Consider the following 6977-nt stretch of genomic DNA (forward strand, 5'->3'; position numbering starts at 1 on the left):
TAAAATGTATGGTTTTAAACTTTTTGTCCAGGATCACACTGAGTGTCTGTATAAAATAAAGAATTATATTTGCACCTTTTTCTATAATCTACCCTGTCTCTCCTCACAGTCTGCCTCTCTCTGCTTATCTCATTTTCTGTCTGCGCCAACCCTCTTCTACTGCCTGCATCCTCTTATGTGCATCTGCAGAGGCCTATTATGATATGGCTGCTGGTGTGTGTTAGACAGCGCTTACATGTTAAATCTTTTCCTTCTCTGCCTGTAGTCTCGCACTCTCTGTGTGTATCGTTTTATCTCTGTCTTCACTATCTCACCCTCTCTGTGCTCCAATTGGTCTCTGCATGTAACAGTTCTTTTACTGTTGCCTGTATTTCTTCTCTGTTTTACCATTTTATCCTCTGTGTGTACCATGTCTGTGTCTGCTTGCACTATCTGTGTTTCTGCTTGAAACATCTCACCCTTTCTCTGCACCACCTTTTCTGTGACTGCTCCATCTCTTCCTCTGCCTGTAGCCCTGCATCATTTATCCTTTTATTGTACCAGTTTACTCTTTGCCTGCAGTATCTCATTTTCTGTCTGCACCAACCCTCTCCCACTGCCTGCACCCTTTCATGTGCATCTGCAGAGGCCTATTATGATATGGCTGCTGGTGTGTGTTAGACAGCCCTTACATGTTAAATCTTTACCTTCTCTGCCTCTAGTCTCGCACCCTCTGTGTGTACCATTTTGTCTCTGTTGTACTTTGTCTCCCTCTGTGTGCTAAATCACCTAAATCATGAACTGAGTCATGGTTTAGGTGATGCAGTTGTAGAAAGTCCTATGCACTATGTGTTTCAGGCCTCTTAATTTTCCAATTGTGTTTAAGCTGTGCAGTTTAGATGCTGGGTATGCTGTTGAGATGCTAAAGCAACTGTGGCTGTAGCATGTAGTAATTATTTCAGTGAATTTGATTTGTACATTCTCAGTCTCACCTTAACTCACTACACTGGTTTAAGTTCACTTTATTGGCCTAAACCCTGAAACTCCATTCCTAGAAAAATATTCAAAACTCTTGCAACACAACTGCAGTGTTTTGATTAAATGCTGGTATAGAAATAGTGCTGTAAATTGGAAAAGATGGTGCAGAGAGAGGGTGAGATGGTTCAAGCACATACACAGATAGTGCAAGCAGACACAAACATGGTAGACATAGAGGATAGATGGTGTAGGGCTGCAGGCAGAGGGCAGATGGTGCAGTCACAGAAAAGATGGTGCAGAGAGAGGGAAAGATATACATAGTGGAAGCAGACACAGACATGGCACACACAGAGGATAGATGGTGTAGGGCTGCAGGCAGAGGGACAGATGGTACAGTCACAGAAAAGATGGTGCAGTGTGAGTCTATTTTCATTTAAGAGGAATGTAGCAGAATAATTTGTGTAGTTAGTGTGTTTAAAAGTATGGGAATACATGTACTTATAAAATTGATAAAGATAGTTTTTTATTATCTATTAGTGAAAATGATATAATTAAGTGTTTATATTGTTTGCAAGGTGCAACAAAATATCATATTGGTGCAATGGAACAACATCAGGAGAACTTTGCTTTACATTGACATCTCAAATGAACTAATAGAGGAGTTAAATTTACCTTTTGCACAGGAAGTTAATAATGAAAATACAGATTTCTTTGATGAGACTTTGGACAGTGAATTTCTGGAAGCGGTGGAAGATATTGTATTTGAAGATCAAAATTTTGAAATTGAGGAAAATCAAAATGAAATACAGGATGAATTGATGTTGGAGGTTTTATTGGAATACGAAAAGTTTGATGAAATAATTTATAATTTATAATTGAAAATTATTCGAGTGAGTCTTTTTGTACTATTGTACTAATTTGGGTCGTTGATGTGTTTAAAAAATATGGGAATACATGTTCCGATGAAGTGTGTTAGGGTTTACGGTATGTAGTAGTAGAAACTGCTATGCAGTAAGTCTGTTAGGGCTCTTAATTTGCAAATAGTCTCCATGCTGTGTACTGAAGATCCTGGCTGTGTTGTAGAAATGCCATAGCAACTCTCTCTGTAGAATGTAGTAATCATTTCACTTCCTCGGTTTATGTGTTTTAAGACATGTGAATACATGTACTCGTGGAGTGAGTTAGACTTTAGGACATGCAGTGCTTTATAATCCTAGCCCTTGCATGATACCATACACTGCCGAAGCACAACTTTATTGCTCTAAACTCTGAAATATCTATCCCACCATGACTCTCTACACTGTCTAAACACTACTGCACTGTTCTGAACCCTGAAACACCATTCTTAGCAAATTACCCTACAATTTAAAACACCACTGCACTGCCATAAACTCAGAAACAGCACTCACTGCATGATTTCCTACTCTGCTCAGACACTGTTGCTGTATCTTCATCTTACTTATAAATTGAATCAGTGTTTACATCATATAGTTGTTCTAATTGCTATGTAGTATGTTAGTAGTGTTTTTTTTCTTCATAATAGATTGTTATTATCTACAGAAAGAAAAACCAAGATGCCTACCAAGGATGCTAAAAGAAGAAAATATAAAGAGGCGTACTTTTCCAAGACAACACAATTGCAAGATGTATCTAAACAAGATTGTACAGAGAAAAAGAAGAATGCTCCTGGTAAGACAACAAAGGATTTTATAAGGAAATTAACTGCAAGAAAAAAAATGTGGATAATGTGGAAAAGATTAACAAAACATCTGTAAGAGGAAAGAAGAATACTTAAAAAAGAAAAATGTTGCAAAAGTGTCTGGCGATGAAAATGGCTATAGTAATAGACACAGAAATCAGTTTGTTGAAATTCGTAAGAGAATGTTTTATAACAGAGTAGTATTAAATTTATTGAAAAGTGTAAAGACTTCTAAAAGGAAAACAGCTTTTTATAAGCAAAAAAAAAAAAAGAATAGAAAGTATTGTTGATCAGGCGTTTGAATAAAAAAATAAATTGTTTATTTTAGTAATCAATAGACTTTGTACACTAGACAAGGCAATTAATCTTTTGAAAGCGAAAAGTAAGTGGAAAAGACTAATTAATAGAACTAATTTTTTTAATGTTTTTTCTGGAGAATAGAAGCATAGTTCAAGTTCTGAGCCAGTTTTTAATGAAGAGGCTTACTTTCAGACTAATGATTTGTTGCATGCAGTTGACACCAGTGGTCGAGCATATGAGGTGAAGGACGGTTGTGCGATTGAAAAAGAGAACATTTTCCCAAGAAATGCAGAAGAGGTGTTATCTGATGAAGTTTTAGGGAGATGTTCTAAGGCTCCAGTGTACACTTGGAATTGTAGTAGTATTTGTAGTGTACGGCAGGATTCAATTGATTTTTTTCCGCAATTTCTTACGTAAGTATTCGAAGAAAAGTATTAAGCAGAAGATTAAGATGTTGCAAGAATTAGACCCTTGCCAAGTGAGAGAAAAAACGGGTTTGCAAGGTCATTCTCTAGCTTGTCTTTCTAAAAAAGTATGCCAGAGTGTTTTTCACCATTTTAGGATGTTAGCAGTGCGTCATACTGAAGTGAGGAAATTAGTGAGAAGGATGTATTCTGATCAACATATTTGTAAATATTGTTATAATAAATTAAATGAAAACATAATGCCAGCTAGAGCTGTACATAATAATCTTGAGTTGGTAAATATTCCTTCTGAACTGATGGATTTAAAAATGTATGAGTCTATTCTGATTCAATGTGTGCATCCATTTCAGGCTATTGTTCGTATGGTGCCTAAGACAGGGAAATTGCCTCCTTTAGATTTACAGAGAGGATTAAAGGGAAGAGTTGTATATTTGCCTCTAGATTTAAAGAAAAATATTGGAACAATTGGTGTTGGAAATGTGGAAGAGGAACCTCTAGTTATTCTAGTTAATGGCGTACCTACAAAGAGTAAGAAAATCTGGCAAGATTTTGTGGATGTTAGGAAAGTCAAAAAGGCAACGTTGTATTTGGTAAAAAACAATCAATACAACAAAAATGTATATGTCGGAGAAGATGAAACAACTATAGAAGAAGACAGTGATTTGTCAGCTGGACAAATTGAAAAAGTGGATGTGTCCAGAAGTGATCAAATTTATGAACATTATAGTGTTCATCCACTGCATTCAAAAGAAGTAATGGGGAATGCTATTGAGCTATTCCAATTGAAAGAAGCAAAAGGAAGTCCTATAAGTGTATGGGAAGAAAGCTTGGAAGCTCGTTGTTTTTCTCAATTGTTTCCAACAGGTCGAGGTGGAGGATATGATGACCGACCTGTGCAGATACCAGCATCTGAATACCGGACATCAAGATTGTATGCAGAAGATCCAAGATTTCGACAATGTATTCCATATTTGTTATACCTTCTGTTTAGGAGTGATTTGTCTGGACTTTCTTATGCAGTGAACCACATACTAAAAAGTGGAGTACATCTGCAGAATGCTTCGGCAAGGGACTTTATAAATAAAGTCCAAGAGAAAGACACTGTTTTGGAATCTCAGCTAATTAATCTCATGGCATGTCAACGTGGTACTAACGAGTATTGGTACCGTCGTCATTAGGGGATTTGAAATGTATGCTAAGAGACTTAGGAACTCCTACATGGTTCCTTACTCTAAGCTATGCTGAGTATGCTTGGGAAGATTTACTTCAATTTCTTCGAGAGGCAAATGCAAACATAGAAAATATAGAATACAAGACACCCGGAGAATTGTGCTCTTTGGATCCAGTTAATGTATGCAGGTATTTCAATCATAGATTTGAAGCTATGATGTCTTTTAGAACAAACAAAAAAATCCTCCTCTTGGAGAGGTTCTGGATTTCTTTTGGAGAAAGGAGTATCAAGCAAGAGGTGCTCCTCACATACATATGCTGCTATGGATCAAAGATGCCCCCAAATTTGGAACAGATTCGGATGACACAGTGATGAGTTTTATTGAACAGTATTCTACATGTGCTGTTCCTAAAAACACAGAACAAAAGAATTTAAAGCATAAAATCTTGCGGTTTCAAACCCATCATTGTGGAAAATACTGTCTTCGAAAGTACAAATCAAAGGACAAGTTCTACACAAACTGTCGTTTTGGATTTCCACGACCAGTAACGTTTAAAGGAAGAGTGAACAATTTTTTGTCATCTTTGCGACATACTGTGACACGAAAATCACCGAAAAATACCTATAACTTAAGAAGAAATGAAGAGTCAAAGTACATAAATGACTATAACCTAGTCATTTTGTCCATGTGGAATGTAAACATGGATATTCAATATGTTGCAGATAACTCCATTGCTGTGGCTCAATATGTAACTTCTTACATTACGAAATCTGAAATGACAGAACTAAAGGAAATGTGGGAAGAAATTTCTCATGAAAAGAGCCTAAGCAAGAAATTGTACAGCTACAGTTTGAATATGTTGTCTCATCGAGAAATCGGAGCATATGAATGTTCAGATCGCTTATCATCTGCAAGTCTATATGCCAAATCTAGAACAATCATTTGGGTGAGTTTAGGTCTTGCAAGAACACGAAACCGAGTTTTGAAATCTGTACAAGACATTGAGTGTTTAGCAGAGAGTGAACCAAACAGTACAGATATTTTGAAGACAAACATGTTGGATACATACTATCCAAATAGAAGTAATCATCTTGAGAATGTTTGTCTCTATGAAGTACTTCAAAGCTATACTTTTAAGAAGAACATTACAGAAGATATCAATAATGGAGTATATGCTGTGATTGGATCTGAAGGTTGTCTGGTGAAACAAAGAAAATGACATTTGATTAATCATCGAAAACTGAGTTGCGAAACTTCTGACAAAAGGGAATTTTACTATTTAGCTCTTTTGCAACTCTTTAAACCATGGCGTACAGAAGAGGAACTACTTGGAGATTTTCTCAGTTATGAAGATTCATTCAACGCAACCAAAAATACTATAGAATGTCCTTTTTTCACCAATTATCTATAAATGTTGAACGAGGAAATACAGCAAGAAGCTACAATTGCAGCAGAGATTGCTAGAGACAGTTCTCAAGACAGTCAAAGTTCTGCTTTGTTGAGTCAGGATCCATTAGGAGGACCAATTATCCAAAATCAAGCAGCCACTGCCATGGATGAGGTGGAAAGAGCAATGGAACACGCTCAGGAGGATGTAATAAACTTAGAAGATTTGGAAAAACAACTAAATGTTCAGCAAAAACAAACATATGATGAAGTGACAGAGCAGATTGAGCATGGTTTACTTCATGAGAAAAAACAGTCCTCATGTACGTCATTTCAACCTGTCCGACTGTATGTGAGTGGACATGCAGGAACTGGAAAAAGTTTTCTAATTAAAGGAATTGCATCTTATCTACAGAAAAGAACAGAGTCGTCACTCTCTTGCGTTGTTACCGCTCCAACTGGGTTGTCAGGCAAATAACATTAAAGGGATTACTTTACATCGCTTGTTGATGCTGCCAGTAGAGCACGAAAATAAATAAGAACACCACAAGCTATCTGGAGAAGCTTGCTGTGAAGTTTTCAGAGTCCTGAAAAAAATGAAACTTCTCATTTTTGATGAGGTAAGCATGGTATCAAATTGAATGCTTGCCTTTGTGCATTTAAGAATGCAACAAATTCTTAAAACAGAGTATGATGTGTTGTTTGGAGGAAAACACATCATCGTTTTTGGAGATCTACTACAGCTAACACCTGTGAAAGGACAACCAGTGTTTAAAACTGTTACACATGAAGATACCAGAAAGTGGTTGGGAAGCATTGTAAATGTAAATATATGGTTATATTTTAATCCCTGCGATGCTGATGACGGCCCCAAGACGTCATGCATCACGGGGCTCGTGTGCTGATGACAGCTGGGGGCCGTCATAAACCCGCCCACTTTGAAAAACGCCGCACAGGCGCAGAATCGCGGCCGCGCCCAATGGGTTAAATATACAGTACTCACTCAAAATATGCGACAGGTAAAGGATGCTGATTATA

This window comes from Lissotriton helveticus, chromosome 2_1 (genome assembly GCF_964261635.1).
Source record: "Lissotriton helveticus chromosome 2_1, aLisHel1.1, whole genome shotgun sequence".
In the NCBI taxonomy this organism is placed as follows: Eukaryota; Metazoa; Chordata; class Amphibia; order Caudata; family Salamandridae; genus Lissotriton; species Lissotriton helveticus.